At 51.3% G+C, this 19,664-nt stretch overlaps 1 protein-coding gene and 1 long non-coding RNA gene across 4 annotated transcripts in view; one reads left to right on the forward strand and one right to left on the reverse strand.

Moving 5' to 3' along the window:
• Positions 1 to 19,664, reverse strand: part of SSBP3 (single stranded DNA binding protein 3) — a 165,410-nt gene that overhangs the window by 90,770 nt on the left and 54,976 nt on the right. The gene's annotated exons all lie outside the window — the stretch shown is intronic.
• LOC115520041 lies at positions 3,383 to 8,324 on the forward strand. The gene is made up of 2 exons (XR_003970677.1): positions 3,383 to 3,885; positions 5,647 to 8,324. It is a non-coding gene; the product is annotated as an uncharacterized LOC115520041 (long non-coding RNA).

The following is a 19,664-nucleotide window of genomic DNA, read 5'->3' on the forward strand; positions in this document are numbered from 1 at the left end:
CCCTCCCTAGATCCTCTGGCTGGTGGGTTTTCACGGGAAGTGAGAAGGGTCCCCATATGGAAGCAGCTAGAAGCCAGTGCCTGTTTCACAAGTCCAACAGTAAAGTTCCAAAAAATATTCTGGAAACTCTCTGTACAGCTTTAGCAGACTCAAAGCTGGGGAAACAAATGTATCTCCCGGACTTCCGGAAGAAAGGGACTTCGAGAGCCTAGTCCCCAGGCCCCACCAAAACTCGGCTCCTGGAAGAGAGATGGACACACCATCGAAGGCAGGAGGGTGGCGGGGAGTCTGAATGTGCCTGTGACCCCGAGAGTGAATGATTCGGTTCAAGGCAGACACATTAAAAAGGCTGCATATTTATCTTTCTGACATTTTAAAATATGCTATAGAAAGCAGAATCTTAAATCAAGGTGCATTTTTAAAGACGTGTTGTACCAGGGACAAAACCGCTTCCTTTCTCCCTTCAAGGAGCATGCCTGCTGTGGAGCAAGGATTACTGCATGTGACAGAGGCTGGGCCTCCTGCACAATCGATATTGAGTTATGTTTCGGAGGCAGCCAGACAGCCGGCCAGGCTGGAGCTCACAACCACGCTCGGTCCATTGTCAGAGCCCCTGCCTCCGACCCGGGCCCCCAGGCTTAGCCCAGGCCCCATGCAGGGGAGCCGAACTCACCTCCAGCAGGCCACAGGCACTGCGAGGGCTCACCAGAAACATTTTTCCAGACTCAATTCAGGGATCCAGCTCCCCGTCAACTGTTCCAAGGCACAGTCCCAAGCAGGGAGCCCCTCATCCCCACCGCCCCGACCCTGCTTCTTAGGAATCTGGATGCCATGGCAGCAATGTGCTACACCAAACAGCTGCCCCAGCTTCACCTCCCTCAGGACCAGGGAAGGCGATGGCCTTGGTGGCTGTCCTCCTCACCCCACCGTTCACATGAGGCTGTAGGGCTGGGCAGGCAAGGGAGAGGACGCCTGCATTACTTTTTGGGTGGATTTTGGTCAAATGTCGCATAAGCTAGGGGAGAGCCTTCAACATACACTAAGGAACTTCCCAAACGACCGGGTTTACACCCGCTGCCAGCACACTGATGCATACACAGCACGGCCTGGTTATAAAAGTATCCCAGTTCAGATATCATATGGTCCCTAATGCACACATACCAGAACTCTGAACCAAAGGAGAAAAGAGACCTGCATCAATCCCTCGCTGCAGGCAGCCCCCAAAGTAAAGAGGGCAGACGTGACGACCTACAGGAAACTGCTCTCAAGGGTTGTCATTGGTGGGCTCTCCATCACACCTGAGCCAGAGGGAGACCTGGGCCAAACTCCACTGTCAACGGAAAAGAACAACAATCAATAAACTGCGGCCACCACGGAGGGAGGGTTGCCCCAAGCAATGGTGCCAGGCAAGTGAGGATTGGTGGTGACCGCGAGGGAGAGGTTACCAACCCCACCTGACCTTACAGCCCCACCTTCCCCTGCAGTTCAAAGGGGAGTTAATAATGCACCCCCCCCCCGGGGGGGTCATCCAGCACAGCTCTCCACGTGCCTCCTCCCAGACCACCCATCTGTCCCTGTGTCATTGACCCTGGTGGTTACCCAATTCTTCCCAGAATTGAGTCTAAGATGTTACCAGCCATCAGCCTACCAGCAGTCTCTTGAGGTGAAGAGGGAGAGCAAGGCTGACCCCCTTCCTTTTTCCCAAGGAACATCCTCTCCACCATTACAGGTCATCTCACCGCTCCCTGGTCATCGTCCACTAGAGTGAACAGAGGTACTCAATGCCCTCTGCCCGTCACGCCCATGGTGAGGATACAAGTTCTATCTGCTGACACAGATCAGATGTCAACATAACCGAAGGCCCCAACCTTGTGCCATCAAAGCATTCCACCCCCCAAGCCTAAATGTGAAGGACACAACCAGCTCAGAAATCACCCAGGACAGGCTCCCACCCATAGCAATACGAGAGGGCAAAGGCACACCATTAACAGAGGGCCAACGCACCTCACCTTGAACTGTGCCGCCTCTCCAGAGCACCCAACTCTGTGTGGGGAATCGCCATACTAGCAGTGGGGACGGGGTCCTGGGATGCCTGCTAAGGCAGAGCTTGGGAACAATGAAGAATCAGCTAATTACAGTCACTGAAGGCACTGTTAAATGGTTTATTAAACTTTGCGAAGAAAAATACATCAACATCCATCAGTGCAAATGCTTTTCTATACATCAAGCCTTTGAATATTTCCTCATTCTAAGTAGAAATAAACCTTCATACGTGTGTTCGCACCTAAGCATACGTCCCAATAAGATGACCTCTGTATGTAAAGTCGCCTATATAGAAAGAAGCACAGGTATGTGCCTGGCTGGACAGACAAAGGCATATTATCTGGGTGAGGGCACATTATACCATGGAAGTGTGTCCATGCATGTACACAATACTTAGACCAGATGCTGAATCATTTCCAGATGCTACTGCCTAGGACAGCCTTTGTTAAGGAAGAGGGGAAAAAAAGCTTGCCCTTCACATCCAGATACTTGGATTTGGGTTACACGAAACAGGATTAGTTCAGAAAACAGTGCAATTTCACAGCCAAGGCAAAAGCCGAAAAACGAAAATCGTGTAAACAGCTGACAGGACTATAGGACTGAGCAGTCACAAGAGGCCAGGGGCTCCTGGTTTAACTCTAACTCCCCTCCCTCCATCTCACACATGTGGTCTCACATGGAGTAGAGGGTCCCTCGGGCCTAATAAGAGGGCTGGCATTCCTCCCACGACAAAATCCGGTGGCATCCAATGCAGGGGAGAGGTCACAAGATCTGGCTCCTACCTGTGCCTGGCTGTCATGCCTGCCCCAAGGCCATGCCAATCAGCTGGCCAACCCTCCACCAGGAACCTCTCTACCCTGGGCAGCCGCCACCAAGGACAAGCAGTGTCACCCACAGCATGGGTGCAAAGAAAGAGGAAGAACTGGCAGAGAAGGGGCCAAGGACGGTGGGGTCCCTTGCCCCAAGTGCCCACCAGCACCCAACCAGGGCACCAGACCTCTGATGAAGCCAGAACTCTAAACACATGCATGCCCTATACCCCCCAACACAGGCCTTTCCCACCAGCCCACGCCACCTTGCCCTTCCCAAGAGCCTCCAACCACAGGTCCGCGTGGGTCTCACTCACTCTCTTGAAAAACATTTTTCACAGACCTGCAGGGCTGGAAGGTCCAAATCATCTGATCTCCCAGATGAGAAACCAGGGCTCAGAAAGGTTAAGCAACTTGCCCAAGGTCACACATCTCACAAGTGGAAGAAGAGCTGTGACTGGATCCCAAAGCTGCCTAGCTAAGCCCGCGCTCCTTCCACTCAGCTAAGTTCTTGTAAACCAGCTGCTGCTACCAGTCCTGGGAGGCAAAGGAAGTGACAACGGGGATAATCAGACACTGGCGGCCAAGGAAGGCGACAGCGGCAGTATGGGAAGGGAAGCCTGGGTGGGAGCCACAACCACTGCATCAGTCAGCCCTGCAGGGGAAGCAGCAGCAGAACTGAGATGTGAGGAAACCCAAAGTGGAGGAGGGGGCTGCAGAAGGGAGAGGACCGAGAATTTGGAGCCAGGAGACCTGGGTTCTAGTCCCGGCTCTGCCACTGACAACCAGCCGTGCCTCGGCCAGGTCAAGGTGCAGCTGTGGGCCCTGTTTCCTCATTCGTACAATGAAAGGGCTGGACAAGATGATCTCGAAGGCCCCTTCAACCCCCATTTCCAGTTTCCAGGGCCTGACTGTGCCTTCTGCCGTGCGTGCTGGTTACATGGTCTCCGATAAGTCACTTCGCCTCTCCGTGCCTGAGACAAGGAGGTGACGGGCTCCCGGGGTTCCTTGGTGAGAACTCTGAGGAGGCCAGGTAAGCCCTGGCATCAGGAGGGACCAGAGCCTGCTGACTGGCTCCCCTGCCCTATAGCCAAAGCTACAGCAGGACAGGGGGCCCAAGTGGGAGTCAGATCTATCAGAGAGTCAGGCTGAATGCCCACAGGGGACCAGAGGGGACAAATAAAATGTGTCACTGCTGGCACTCGGGTCAGGAGGCGAGCAAACACACGCACACGCCTCCTCCCACGCAGCATTGTTCCCAGTGCCTCCGTCAGCAGTTCTGCCCGGCTTGACAGCCCGGGCTTCCTAATAGGGCAGGCTGGACCCGGCGGACACCCGGTCACTTCCCCTCTAGTGGTCCACGGGGACATGCCACTGCCTGGGGGTGGGGGATGTGCCAGGAAAGCTGGGCTTGTCCTCAACAAAGGACTGGGAGCCAGCCAGCTACACGGAGGGGCCCCGGGGAACTCTCGTGGCCCGCACAGGTGGTCCCCTCAGCCCTCCCGCCTCTTTGGGCATCCCTGAGGGGTGGGCAGTCACCCGGCAGTGGGGAGCTCACTACCTCCCTCCCTCAAGGGGCCTATTCCGTGACCACCTGGTGTCCAGATTCAGGAGAGCAGAAGCCTCGCCTATTTATACATCCACCCGCAGGCTGTGGTTCTGCCCTGGATCCAAACACAAGGGCGTCCTGCAGACAGGCTGCCTCAAAGAACAAAGAGCACAGCCGGCTCCTTCCCCACCCACTGCCCCCACGCTGGCCAGTCTGGTTCTCTCCAAGGCTGCGAGGCCTAGACAGCAACACCTCCAAGCCAGATCATCAGGGTTTGAATTCTGTATCTGCCACTCACAAGCTACATCATTTTGGGCAACTTACTTAACCTCTCTGTGCCTCAGTTTCCTGATCTATAAAACAGAGCAGTAACGGAGTTGATACGTATAAATTCTTTAGCGCGGTGCCTGGCACACAGTGGGGACTGAACAAAAGTCAAGCATCATTAAAACTGCCTTCAAGCTAACCGCTAGTATTTCCTTTGGTATTTCTTCCTCATATGTATGTAACATATATATATTTATATATATATATATAAAATATATATGTAATATATAACATACGTAATGTATAAAACATATAACGTATATAATATATATAACATATATATTTTTTATTACCCTTTACTTTTGCGGGGGGGGTGGGGAGAGAACTAGTGGGTGCGGGGCAGAGGGGGAGAGAGACAGAGGATCCAAAGCGGGCTCTGTGCTGTCAGCACAGATGCAAGGCTTGAACTCACGAACCGTGACATCATGACCTGAGCCGAGGTCTGACACACAACCGACTAAGCCACCGAGGCGCCCCTCCTTCGGCATTTCTTCATTCAGAATCTCTGCCATCTGCTGACCCTCTAGTTCGCTCCAGGTAGCACAGGCTCTGGGTTCCACCTCCTTGCAGTGTGACGCTGGGCAAGTAACTTAGTCTCCCAAGCCTGGGTTGCCTCTTCCCAAAACAGGGGATCCTCTGCCCTACCTCAAAGGATGACTTTAAGGGTGCAATGATAATGCATGTGAAGCACTAGCTACTATTACAAGTCATTAACAACAACATCATCATCCTCCTTTTGGACGTGATCCTTGTTCAGTGAGCCTGCGTTACTCTCTTTCATTGACGGCCAACCACTGGCCCGCAGAACCAACTGTCAGGTACAGCCAAGGGTCACTTTCTCGCTCGCTTGTTCACATGAAGCTTCCCTGTCCTGTGCCTGTGAAGTTGATTTTTTTTTTTTTTTGAACCCACATACAGGACTTTACATTTATGCCTATTAAATTTCATCCTGTTGTTTTCAACCTGGAATGAGAACGGGGAGGATTCGCTAATCAGCTCTGACTCAACCAGCACGGGGGCGCTGTCCCCAGAAGAACTGCAATCCCCGAGAAGGTACAGGGTCCAGAGAAGCCGGACTCTCGGAACTGAGAAGGTGACAGCCGCAGCTGTGAGGGGCCCTGGCCAGCTCTGCCTTCTGTTTGCCCAACAGCAGAACACAGGAGACAGCTCTTATTACCAGAGTCCTATCAGGAAGGAGGGGGAGTACCACGCTTTCACACAGCCCCTTCTCAAGGCCTCCACCGCATTCCTCCCCAGAAATGTGTTTCATTTCTTCAACATAAACACAAATCAGATTTATTACATTCCGCTGATATTTCCAGGATGGGGATTGAGAAAGCTGCATTTCCTGGGGACAAAAGGCATTTGTGCGTAAGTGTGCAAAGAAAAGGAGAGAAAAGCGAAAACTACCTCTCAGTCTCTGGGTCCAGAGACTGGGGGCCATTGTCAAAAGCCTTTAGGCAAGAGAAACTTTATGCAATCTGTCCTACAGTGGCTGCAGGGCACCGAGGCAGATTTAAGGATAGGGTTTAAGATCAGGTGTGCGGCCAGACTTAAAACTTGCCCGGCCACAGTCTGCAGAGCCTCGCGCATAAAGTCTATCTCCCCTGAGGTCAGACACAGCAATTCCACAAACCCTTTCTGGTACCCTGAATGGCCCAACGAGGAGGGAAACTCATCTTGGCCTGTCCTCAGCAGACAAGAATACATGCACAATCCTGTAGGACAAGCACTCTGTACCCTGGAAGGTGGTAGGGAAGCGGCTGGGGGCTGGGTTCTCACTCAGCCCTCCAGTTCTTCGTACTTCTCCCAAGCTGGATGAAGCAGCACCCGCAGAGGGATTCCTGGGGAATGCAGGCAGGAAAAGGAAGCAGTTGGGGGAAGGGCAGGACAAATGAGTCTCAGAGAAGGGAGGACTGGGAGCAAGAGCCAATGTGACATCATGGGACAAGTACGAGCGCTAGAGCCGGACAGACTACTCAAATTCCAGCCCCACTGCTTCCTGTGTGGCTTTGTGCAGATTACTTAACCTTTCTGAGCTTCAGCTACCACAACTGCAGAAGGGAGGGAATGAAGGGGACCATCCCTAAGGTTCTTCTAGCAATGATACCCGGGTTCTAGCCAGGAACGTCCGCGTCTTTGGTGAGCACTATTTAAACCTTTCCCCAGACATTCAGAGGAACTGCAATACAGTAAGCCATCGAGTTCCCTTTTACCTACTGGGTCTTCGCAGCAGGCAGGCAAATACAAGTCTAGATTAAACAGATATTGCCTGACATGGCCCCCTGTCTTCGGGGACCCACCCAAACCTGCCCTAAAGCCCTCAGAGGCCCCAGCTCCTCACCTCCCCTCCTGCTCTGGGGGCACTAACAAGAAGGAACTGGATTCAACTCCTGCCCAAGCTCAGTGGGCACCCCAGCTGCCAGGCACCTGGAGGAAAAAAGCCAGCACCAGCCAGAGCCTCCCAAGCCCAGAGAGCCCATGGGCACCTGGCAGATGTCCCTGCCTCTGCAGACTGGCCTGGTTCAGCAGCTTCTCAAAGTCAACAAAGGAAGGTTTTCAAATCCGAAAAGGCTTCTCAAGCCCCTTCTAATCTGTCTGCCATTTTGTTTCGTCTGCTCAGATCAAGTCAAGGGGAACTTGACATTTGGAATACTAACTGCAAATAATCCCACACCAAGGACAGGGCTGGCATGCTGCAGTGTCAGCATGTGGTTCGCAAGGATGGTGGGGACACTCCGAGACACTCCAGCTATCTGCAGAGGGTCCCCAGAAGGCAGATGTCGTGTCAGGCCCCTTGGCCATCTGCAGGAGGACCACGCAGAACCGTCAGCTACCCCAGGGGCAGGACTGCACTGTATTCACTGGCCTCCTCAACACCCCTCCCAGGGCGTGGTGGTAGAGAGAGGCTCTGCTGGATGCTCGGTTGGCAGAAACTACGTCACATACTTGAACGCATATAAACAGTGGAAGCGGAAAGGACAAGGAACCAGTACTCTTGCAAGGTCTAGATGTGAGCCCCTGCTCTGAAGTAGCCCTGACATGCCGGGCTGCCTCCAGCTAAGTGCTCTGCTCTGTATACTTCCATTCTCCAACAGATCCCACAGTCGGTCTTCACGGAGGGATCACCAGCAGCCTTGTCACCCCCAGGCCACATGCCTCAATCAGCAGGATACGCAGGTAGACCAGATGCCCGATCCCATGACACACGCTCGGGCTTGGTGCACACGCCGGGGCGCAGGCTTTGGGGAACCATTTGTTTTAACCCCTTCTATGCCATAACCCACTCTGGTCTGCCCTTTTAGCAGGAAGAGGTGCCGGAAGTGCCAAGAGGCCCGGAGAGGCAGAGACTTCAAGGGCAGGCTTTGTGTGGCTGACCTCCCATCTCTGACCTCTGAAGCAACAAGGGCTTGGCTGACACACGGCATTTTTTTCTCAAACTTTTCAAAGACCGCGCGCCCTTTGGGTATAAAAATAAAATCCCAGGACCTCAACTGGGTAATAAAATAAGATACAATGACTATAACTACTCATAATATCATGTATGTATACAAATGAAGCCCTGTGGCAAATAAAACCAAAATACATACTTGGAACCTCTTGTCCCCCGATTCATTAAGTCAACTCCTACAACTCAAATGCATCCTCCAGGAAGCTGCCTCCAACATTCCCTGATCCCAGTGCCCCTCTTCCATGTTCCCACGCCTGGGCCCCTTCTAAGACAATGCAGTACCTACAATAAAGCCCAACATATATGTGTGGCTTGCATAGGCCAAATTCAGGGTTTCCTTTCCATTTCCCCAACTAGACCATGAAATCCTTGAGGGGTAATACAGCTGACCCTTCAACAGCACGGGTTTGAACTGCACAGGTCCACTTATTACATAGATTTCTTACAGCACAGTACCATAAATATATTTTCTCTTCCTTATGGTTTTTCTTAGTAACATTTCCTTTTCTTAGCTCACTTTATTATAAAGTACAGTATATAATACACATAACATACAAAACACGCATTAATCAACTGTTCATGCTACCTATTAGGCTTCCAGTCAACAGTAATAAGCTATGAGTAGTTAAGTTTGGGGGGAGTCAAAAGTTACACATGGATTTTCCATTGGGTAGGGGCTGCCCAGCGCCTTTAACCCCTGCACTGTTCAAAGGTCAACGTCACTTTGCAAGTACCTGGGAAAAGATCTGGCATGTATCTCAAACTGAAAACCCATCTGTTGAATACAATAAGGGAGTGGATGAGGGAGTGGATGGGGACCTGGTTCCTTGCGTCTGAAGAGCCCTGGAAAATCTAAGCCCTGATAATAAGACAACTCTGACCTATCCAGGGGAACTGTACGGTCACTTTAGGTCCCTCTGCTTTAGACAAATATATAAACCCAAGGGGTATGAGCTTGAATTTCCATACAGACCAAGGCAGCAAAGGGAGTTCTCTCTTCCCGGCTGAGGCTAAACAGGGACCCAACCACAAACATCCAGTAATGCTGAACATGACGTGAACGATATAAAAATAGCTGCTGTATCTCTTGCCCCCACCCTTCTCCTCAGCAACACAAAGGGCAGGACAAAGTGACACCCCTAACAAGCCTTAGCTTGTTCCAGCACGGACAGCCCCAGCCTCCTACATCTGGACCAGCTGCTGTGAGCCAACAGGGGATTCCAAATTACATTTTAATTACCATAATTTTTCACAGGTACCTGAAACCACACCGTGACAACAGTGCGAGAAATCCCCTATTGTGATGCGTAAGGTCTGGGGTACCAGTGAGTCTTCCGCGTGGAGGCACCTTTTCTCCCATGCCCTTCATTTCATGGGGCACTTTACAGTTTGCAGAATGCTTCCAGAGACTTTCACTCTCCCACAGGCTCTAGAGGGTTTAATACCAGTCTCTAAAGTATGGTACCCTCTACAGAGACCTTGTTGTTTTTTGGTTTTTTTTAAAGGGAAATTGGGGACTGGGGGTGCGATTCTTCTCCCACAGGGTTGCTACAAGAACATTAAAGATCAAATGGAAAGCATAGTGGAGATTTTTTTTAAAGAGAAAGCACCGTTAGGATAATTCATGCTGGGCCAATAGTGGGTGCTTAACAGCCACATGCCCAGTGTAGACATGTCTATACAGCTAGCAGTGCAGAGAGTGAGCTCTGGAATTAATCTGCCCACAGCTGAATCCAAGCTTTGCAACATTTTCGCTGTGGGATCTCGGGAAAGTTAATTAACCTTTCTGGGCCTCCATTTCATCAACTGCAAAATAAGGATGAGAGCAAAAATCACTTCCCAGGGTCACTATGAGTCCAGGGACATAAATGCCAAGTAAGGTACTTAGCAGAGTGCCCAGCGCTAGCACATAGTAAGTACTCGATTTTATGTATGTTCGTATGTACGTATGTATGTGTCGCTGGGGGAGAGAGGAATTAAAGTGCCTTAAAAAGAGGGAAAGGCAAAATGTCCGGTTTGGCATTTAGCTCCCCGTTCAGGCAGACGCTGCAACTGAATTCTGGAAGGGAGGGTGCTGTGCGCAGCAGGACCCCCATGGCTTGCCTGCTCCAGGGCTATCTTAAGGCTTCCCTCTTTCTCCCCCTACCTAGAGGATAAGCACCTTCACGGAAGGAACTGTGTCCTGTTGTGTTTTGGTTAGCCCTCGGGTCCCTAACATGTGACTCGTGTAAAACTTCTGCTCAGTCAATATTTACAAAATTAATTGAACAAATTAATTTATCTCTCCTGCCTCTGTGCATTCCAGATTATCGGAAAGAAGCAGGCTGCACAAAGAAAGCCCTCTAAAGGGGCTTGTCTCTTTTCAGCGGCAGTAATATTTGCAAAGGGAGTTGGCGTCCCCATGCATGCCGGGGCACCAGCCCACCGGCACGGCTGTTTGCTGCTGCAGAGAAGCAGAGGCACTTCCTCACAGAGGCCCTGTGGGCTCTGTTCTCAGGGAGGGTGAGCAGCCTCAAATCCCCCTCACCCATCCTCCCCACCCGTCCCCAAAACTGTGGGCGGCCCCACGCCTGCTGAGGGGCAGCTAGGAGGGGGAAACAGAGGGGCAAGCGGCTCCCACTGAAACCCCAAAAGAAAGCCCACAGGCAGTGAGGAGCAAGCGCACGTTTTATTTTTAGCCACAAATGATGGAAAGTTACTCCCAGAATGGTGCAAATTCTGCCTCATCACCCTCCGTCCCTCTCTCCGGGAGGCCCGGGGGAGAGAAATTTCTGCAGCTCTTGCAGAGGTGAAGAGGGAGAACACAGACACAGGTGACACCCAGTGGGGGAGAAAGGTGGTCCCTGTGAGCCACCAGTCTCCCCAGCACAGATGGCTGGAAGCAATGGAGGCTCCTGTAAGTCGCTAAGCCTCCACTGGCTATGGCAGCAGGCAGGGTCTGCACCGGAGCCAATCTGAGAACTGGGCCGTCACCAGTCCCCCTCCCCTTGCTGGGAGGCAAGGGGATGTGCAATCAGAAAGACCAGAGTTCTGGTGCCACCTCTGCTGTGTTCTGAAACAAGCAACCAAGTTCACGGAGTCTCCACTTCCTCTTCCACACGTGGTGCCTCCCCAACAGAGCCACTACAGGGAGCAAAGGAAACAATGCCTGCGCACTAGGCACTTGGCACCTGAGTAACTGTGTTTTAACTATTAAACTAAGGTGTTCAAAGGCTCTGCCGTGTGGTCTTGGCCAAGTCCTTTCTGTTCTCTGGGCTCCGTGTCTTTCCACCCACTAAGGAAACGGGTTCACTGGGACAACCTTCCAAACAGGCCAGATCTGGATGCTGTGTACCTTGGCCTATGGGGCTGCAGGCAGAAGTCTCCCTGTTTCAAGTGTTAGGAGCTCCATTCTGAAACCATATCCTGACCTCAAAGTGGGCCCATGCCTCTAGAAACATTAGGAACTCGCAGTGAATTCTGATGTCAAATGTTTATTCCCTCCACCCTCACCCAAAATGCATCCATGGGCCAAACAGAATAGACCCTGAGCTACCCTCTATCCATTCCACAAGGATTTACTACTCCTTTTAGAGTGCTGTGCTGGACAATGAATATTTAGCAAACAGGACAGACCAGTCCCCGCCTTCCCCAAGCTTAATTGCTAAATGCTGTAAAAGTTAATTCTTTTATTATGCTTGTGGTCAGAACTACAAAAGAGAAGTACTGAGAACCTTGGGGGTCTATACCAGGAGGCCTGACCGACAGAAAATCAGGAAGTGCCCTTGGGGCAGGTGCTAACCTGGAGAAGGGGGCAGGGGGGTTAAAGCAAGGGAGGGACACACCTTCTAGGCAGAGAAGGGCCTGTGCAAAGGCACTTGGGGGGAAACGAAGAGAAAACCAGTGCGGCTTGAGGGAGAAAAAAAGAGACCAAAGTGCCCCAAACTGGGGCTGGCAAGGCAGGTTTTCATATATGGATTACCACCACACTCCATGTGAGGCCCCCTCCACCCTCCCCCACCCCCAGAGGGGTTTTCTGGAACCTCTGGTTTTAGGTAAAGTTTCCCTGCACAGCTGAGCCAGGGAAATGTAGATAACCTGGGCACAGTACAGCAGGACAATGCTGGTTCAGAATCCAGGCCCCGCATCCTGGCCTGTAGCTGGCACACCTCCGTCAAGAAGGACCCTCCTCAAGCACACTTTTAGTTTTTCTAAGGTTCCCTGCCTCCCACTCCCACTCCCACTTGTTTTGCTTGCCTTATTTTTATTTATTTATTTTGAAACTGGGGCCTGCTTACGGTCAAGTTAATGCATTTTTAAAAAGAAAGCCTCGAATGTGCTGCGGCCCTCCCTCAGAGGAGATGATGGGTGGATCGATAGCCCTCTCAGCCCTCTCCGCGCTCCGCCTCCACCGGCAGGGTGGGGGCGCCAGGCCTCCCCTCCCTGCCCTCACTCCTCCAGCTTCCAAGCCAGGTCTCCCACACCCTGCCCCTGCACCACCCGCACAGCTACGACCCAGGAAACAGAGACTCAAGGAAGGGAGAGGACAACAGTCTAAAGACTTCTAAGTTCCAGTGTCAGCGCTGCCTTGAAATCCTGGCGACTTCACCTTCTCTCTCCGTTTTGCTGAACTAAAACGTGGGAATCCACCTAAAAACTGAGGGAAGTCATGGGGAAAGGGATGCGGGATGCTGCTAGGCAGGACACTCCAAGGACCCCCCCATCCTGTCTCTCAGGTCCCCCAAGCAGGCAGGCTGTGCCTCCCTGCTGTCACAGACCGTCCTAGCCCACCTCCCCTCCCCCACTGGTGAGCTGCTTGGAGCTCCCTCAAGTGAAAACCCTCCCGATGATGCCTGCCTGCCGACAGATGGGAAGTCCTAAAATACAGCGTATGGATCATGTTTCGTGACTAGCAAAACACGCCAGCCAGGACACTTTGAGAACCCGGCCGGTTTTCAGGAACAGGATTTTACACATTTCCTAGGAGTGGCGGATCTGTGCTCGCCTCCACCCACCCGCAAGGTCTGGAGCCCCGCTCCTGCACAAGGAGATACTTAGGACAGGTGGAGACCTGTAGGGGAGGGGAAGCCCCACAACCAACAGGTTAGCTGTGCCCTACCCCCCTGTGGCTTTTAATATTGTTATTACCGTTTATTGAGCACCTACTGCATTCCTTTGCTGCAGATCAGGTGTTTGGCAGGGGCTCTAAAGCCACACTGCTTGGGTTGCAATCCTGACCCTTCCTAAACTCCATGACCCTGGGCTCATCATTTCACCTGTCTGAGCTTAAGTTTTCTCATCTGTGAAATGCAGCTGGCAGCACGTTGCCCTCGCTGGGTCATGGTGAGGAGTGGGTGAACAACTTAAGGTGCGCTATTAACTGAAGTCACCATCACCACAGCAGGACCATCAGGTAGCTATCACTGCTCCCACCCTACAGGAGACAAAATGGATACCAGAAGGCCACTGGGGACACTCAGTGGCAGAGGGGCAGGTCTCTCTCTGAAGGGCTACACAAAGGGCCTACAAACCCCTAGACTTATAACGCATAGTTATTTGTATGTGTGAATGTGCAGTGTTTGGATAGGACGGCGATCTCCTCAGCCTCGCAGGGATATGTGGGCCTGTGAAGGTTAAAGCCGTGCTCCATACTGGACATACACGAGGTTCTCCCTGGCAGAGCAGTTCTGGACACCAGTAGGATTTGGAGCAAGGATCATACCCCATTCCCCTCTCCCCAAGAAGAAATGAGTTCTTGGGAACATCAGTTTCAAAGAGCTCTCGCTGGAGGAAGGAGCGCCACAGGCAGTTAACTGTGTGGGCAAGCCTCCTGGAAGGGAAACCACACACTACACGGGTTCTAGAATCTAAGAGGACGTGCAACTTGGCAAACCGAGGCAGGTGGTCTGGGTTCCCAAAGGCTCTGAGAAAACCAGAGGGGAAGAAGGGAGACGGCAGCACAGAGCCAGGCACCAGGCAGCTGGGGAAGTACAGGTGAGGAGGGTGCGGTAGCCAGGAGACACCTACGGCTGGATGGCTGGGCTCAATCAGCAATGTGGACTGCTATTATCCCACTGCCCTTGACCTCCTATGGGCAAGGGACATGTTTAGAAACTAAGTCATACCAACAAAATAGAAATCAGGGTATTAACAATATTAATTTTTTGGATAGCAGAAGTGCCAGAGTTCTGTCTCTGTCATCCACGACACTGCTTGGAAATAAGACATGAAACTAATCTACTCACAAAACTACCTGTGTAAAGCACATGATCAGTCTCAGCATAATGAATATTTGTACTTCTGCAAAAGTAGACTCTTGAAGGCCCCCTCTGGGAATGGGTGATCCAAGGCCACTCCCAGGAAAGCTATCATTCTGGAGACAGAGTGAGGAGATTAAAGTATGTCCACAATACTTCCTTGGATCCCTTGTGGTTTGGTCATTTAGGGACGTACCACTGTCCTCTCTGTAACGACTGACAGAAAGGGTGGTGAATCTTCTGGACTCAACATGTTCTGTATCTTCAGAGGGGTGAAGGCCTTGTAAGAGGTGAAATCATTGGAGGAAATGCCTAATTAATTTTCTTTTCTTTTTTGGGGGGGGGGGGAGGCGACAGAGAGGAGGGATGGCAGAGAGAACAAAGTCCGCCCGCTGCGTAAGCCCTTGCCGCCTGCAGACAGCGCTCTGAAGCCTACAGGCGCGTGGTTGTAAATTTCATCTGGCGTGTGTGGTTTTCAGTCGCAGCATTTTGAGGATACATATAATCCTGACTTCCTATTTACATTACATTGGTTTTCACCAACACAATAGCTACAAATGCTTTTTGCTCCACTCTTGTCATCTGTGTGGAAATCCTTCTCAGACAGGGAGACTGTAAAGTCGTGGGAAGAATTCTCATGCGTGGCGAGCAGACTGATCTCAGGTCTCTCTGCTCCTACAGGAAACTTCTGGGAAGGATGAAAAAGGGCTGGCCCAATCCATTAGACACTACCCACCTGGCTTCATGTTTATCCACAACAAAATACAGAAGCCCCTATTTTTAAAAAAAAATCTCTAATGACATTACAGTGTTTTGCTCTTCCAATAACACAGCTCCAAGCCTGCCTGGAACAGACACCAAGAAGCACATTTCTCACTTGCAAGGAAGAAACTAAGGCACTTAAACAACCTCCATATCCAGAGGTTCCCAACCACCTTCCCCATCACCTTCATCCAGAGGGCAGGGAGAGTAAATCCTGGCTCGATCCAGGTGGCCTCAAAATTAATAGGGCAGGGAGAAAAAGCCCGTCTGTATTTCTAAGGTCATGACTGAAGTACTTGCAAGTACCTTTCCTCCAAGTTTCTTCTAAAAACCCTGGTCTCGGGGCGCCTGGGTGGCGCAGTCGGTTAACCGTCCGACTTCAGCCAGGTCACGATCTCGCGGTCCGTGAGTTCGAGCCCCGCGTCGGGCTCTGGGCTGATGGCTCAGAGCCTGGAGCCTGTTTCCGATTCTGTGTCTCCCTCTCTCTCTGCCCCTCCCCCGTTCATGCTCTGTCTCTCTCTGTCCCAAAAATAAATAAACCTTGAAAAAAAAAAAAAATAAATAAATAAATAAATAAATAAATAATAAAAAATAAAAACCCTGGTCTCCATAGAAGCTTCTCACTGTGAAGGCCAGGCAGTGTCTCACCCCTGTGCAAGGGGGGGGGCAAGCCCAGAACACAGCACACACAAGATTCCTAACATAAATGTACCTGACTGAAATTACAGAATTGATTAGGATCTTTGAGGCCCCTTAAAACAAGAAGTTGAACACACTCTGCATTTAGGGTTAGCACCGTCACCCTGTGTTGTAGGTTGAACGTGTCCCTCTACAAGTCCTAACTCCAGTACCTGTAAACGTGACCTTATTTGGAAACAGGTCTTTTGAAGATGCAATAAAGGTAAGATGAGGTCATGGTGGATTCGGGTGGGACCTAACCTACGACTGGCGTCGTAAAATAAGAGCAATTTCAGCACAAAGGACACACAGGGAGACTGCCATGTGACGACAGAGGCAGAGCCTCATTCAAGCCAAGGAATGCCAAGGGCTGCCAGCAATGCCAGAAGGTAAGAGAAAGGCACAGACAGAACAGATCCTCTTCTGGGGCCTTCAGGGGGAACACGGCCCTGCCGACACCTTGATTTCAAACTTCAAGTCTCCAGAACTGAGAAATAATAAATTTCTCTTGTTTAAAGGCAACCCGTTTGTGGTAGTCTATTACTGCAGTCCGGGAAACGAATCCATCCTGAATCTTTCCAACCCTCCAATCACCAACTACGCTCTCTCACCCACCCCATTCCTCCTTCTCTGCACCGCTGCCCATGCAGTGTCGCGTGACCCACCTTGACATCCGTGCAAGCACTCTTGACTTTCTACCATCCTCTGGCACAGGTCAGAGTCCCCATCCCCAGCTGGGTCACAGTGACACAAGGTCATCTTTACTGGGTGGTGGACTGTACCCCTTGGCCTGCCAACTGAGCACAGCCAAGTAGAGTCTGAGGCAATGCACAAGGTGTTGGGAAATACAGAGATGTAGGGAAGCAGGTGGAAGGTGGCTGGAAATTAAGAGAGTTGGCCGAGAGAGGTAGAGAAAAGGAGAAAGTTCACAAAGGATCCTGAAGGTCCAGGGCACAAACAAGAGGCAAAGAAAGTAGACCTCATCTGCCCTACCTGCCATGGCCAGCCACGTGCTTGTAACTCTCTCCTCCACCAACTTGACGCCTGCCTGGAACTTTACTTCAACCGCCTGCCAAGCAGGTTAACACCCAGATTGCTGACTACCCACACAGCTGTTGCACTTTGAGCTTCTGCAAAGAGAAAGCCAACCCACTCCCATCCAGAGGCTGGGCTTTATTTTTTGGGGATTTTTAATACCTAGATCTTGGTGTGGCCAAGTCAACATAGGATGGCCAAATGCTGGCCAGGCAGACCAAATGAGGTTAAAGGTTGCACCTGTTGCCTCACCTTTGCTAACTTTAAGGAGCAGAATCACCTAGAGTCCTGGGGCATAAGGGCAGGTGGATCCCAGTCTCACTCCCCTCCTACAGTCACAGCTCAGATGGCAGCACCAATGCGCCTCAAGCAGCAAGCCAGGGGACGGACAGCGGTAGCCGGGAAAGTTGAGTAGCCGCTAAATCTCACTTGCACCTCTATGAAACCACCAGAAACAAAGGAATCCTCCGGCAGGGGCAGTGATGATGGTGATACACATCTAGCTGGTTACAGACCACACCAGGACCTTGTAATATAATCTTCCTAAGCTCTGGTGCTCACACTTGAAGCAAATCCACAGAAGGAAGCCGGCCTCAAGTGACAGGTACGGCTCTGGACAAGCAGCCTGAGACATTATCTTGTTGAGAACCTCGGCTGGGCTAGAGACCCAGCTCCACTGCCTGCAAGCCGTATGCCACACATCCAGCCAAAAAGATTTACTGAGCACCTGCTATGTGCTCTCAGTGGCCTCACTTGCAAATTTAGAGTGACAATACCTGCCTTAATGAAGCTCTTCTGAGGACAGAGCATGACGACAAATATAGAATGCCTGGCACAGTGTTGGGCATATTAAAAAGAGCCACGGTGAAAGAAGAGATCAGAGTTCTTATTTATTAGGGTCCTATTTTCCAAATCAGAGCTTGAGACCCAAGGTCTACAGCAATGCCATCCCATAGTATGTCAGCGCTAAAGGACAGGCACAGTTATCATCTGTGCTATTTATTCCCTCCCAGCACCTGGGCACACAGTTAGCACCTGAGCACACGTGTGCTAGGCACACGGTTAGCACTCAAATGTCATATGAACAAAATAACTGCCAGGCATCCTAAGGCACCCAATGTTGGATGCAAGGCTATCAAAATGGTCCTGACACACTAAACGAAAGGACAGAATCTGAGGTTATAAACAATCCTGCCCCCCCCTCCCCCCCCTCTGCCCCTCCACCAGGCAATGAAAGGGCCACAGGCTCCCGGCAAATGAAACCAAATTAAAAGAGGAAGCCAGCAGGGAGCCGCCTGTGGTTTCAGCCTCAGAGAAGCAAGCTGGCTTGTCTGGAAGCAAACGGGTAAAGGATTAGTGACACCTTAGTTGTCACTGAGGGCTGGGGGGTGTCATCAGACGAGATGGGTAGCCAATGAGGAAACAGGTGTGGAAGGGCCAGAAAAACATATCACAATCATTGTTTTTGCGGTTGTCTTTTTCAAGAGATGGCTCCCACTTTGGTCAGGACTTACAACACTGTCCCTTTTTTTTAACCTCCCTCCCTTCTACCCATTTCCACTTCAGGTTCAAGCACCCTGGCAACTGTCCTGAAACTCACAACCCAAGTTGCTGGTCCATCACCCACCCGGGGTCCCTCCAGCCATGACTGTTGGCCGTCACTCCAACTCTCCTGCCCCACATTACACCTCACCGAACCCAAAACCCAGGGTACTGACCTGGACGCCTTTACCATTTAACCTCTAAGGGCCGAGCCTTACCTGCCACTCCCAACCTAGGACTAGTAAGACCCACTAAGATCTAGGACTCGGGGCACCCGTGTGGAAAGGTAGGACAGCAGAGGGACAGTTGGAAGACGCGGGGATCCGAAGGCCAAACCACTGCGTTCCTGTGTGACTGGAGGGGCACGCTGTTTCTGTTCCCCGAGCTCCAGTTCTGCCATCCGCAGAAACTGGCACACGGTAGTAACAGTACCTCCCAACTGGGCTGTGGGGAGGGCTAAAAGAAAGAACAAGGAAGGGCATGCTGCCGAATGGTTGGTTCTCTTTCAGAGGGAGCTACAAATGCTGTCACTAGGTACTCTGGTCTTCCCTTTCTCACCACTGAAGAATGGACCAGAGTACACGCTCGAAAAGCGGGCCAAGCGCAAGGCAGCCCTCGCAGGGCAGAAGAGGTCCCGTTTTTCTCAAGTGATTAACAGGTCCAAGAAAGGCTGCAGCGCGATTTACAAGGGCCACAGCCAAGAGAGATTTATAGGCGTATGGCCTTCGGATGGTTTTCTAAGACTGCACATCCTCGTTTGGCTGAGGATCTCAGCAGCAAGTAATTTTCTAATTGATTCATTAGCACTCCAATCAACTACTACTTTAGACACAAAGGGCCCTGCTTGGGTCTGAATGCCTGAGCCAGGGATGCTGGCTGAATGGACCACTCCCGCTCCTGGGCTAGCTCTGCCCAGGAACTGTGAAGAGAAGTCCCACACGGAGGCCCTCCAGAAACCATACCTACACGGAAACAGAAACAGAGCCTACGCAGCTTCTTAACTGTTATTTTTCGTAATGAGGATTTTGTGACTAGAACGTGATAATGCAAAAATGCTAAGTGGAAAAAAAAAAAAAAAAAGAAGAGCCTGAAAGGAAATACTCCCCCCACCCCCACCCAACCACCACCACCACCACCAAAAGAAGTTAGCACAAAGTTCGTTTTGGTGGTGGAATGATGGGGTGACTTTTTCTTCCTTCTACTTTTCAAAATGAGCACGTACAGGACATATA

Source organism: Lynx canadensis, chromosome C1 (genome assembly GCF_007474595.2).
Source record: "Lynx canadensis isolate LIC74 chromosome C1, mLynCan4.pri.v2, whole genome shotgun sequence".
In the NCBI taxonomy this organism is placed as follows: Eukaryota; Metazoa; Chordata; class Mammalia; order Carnivora; family Felidae; genus Lynx; species Lynx canadensis.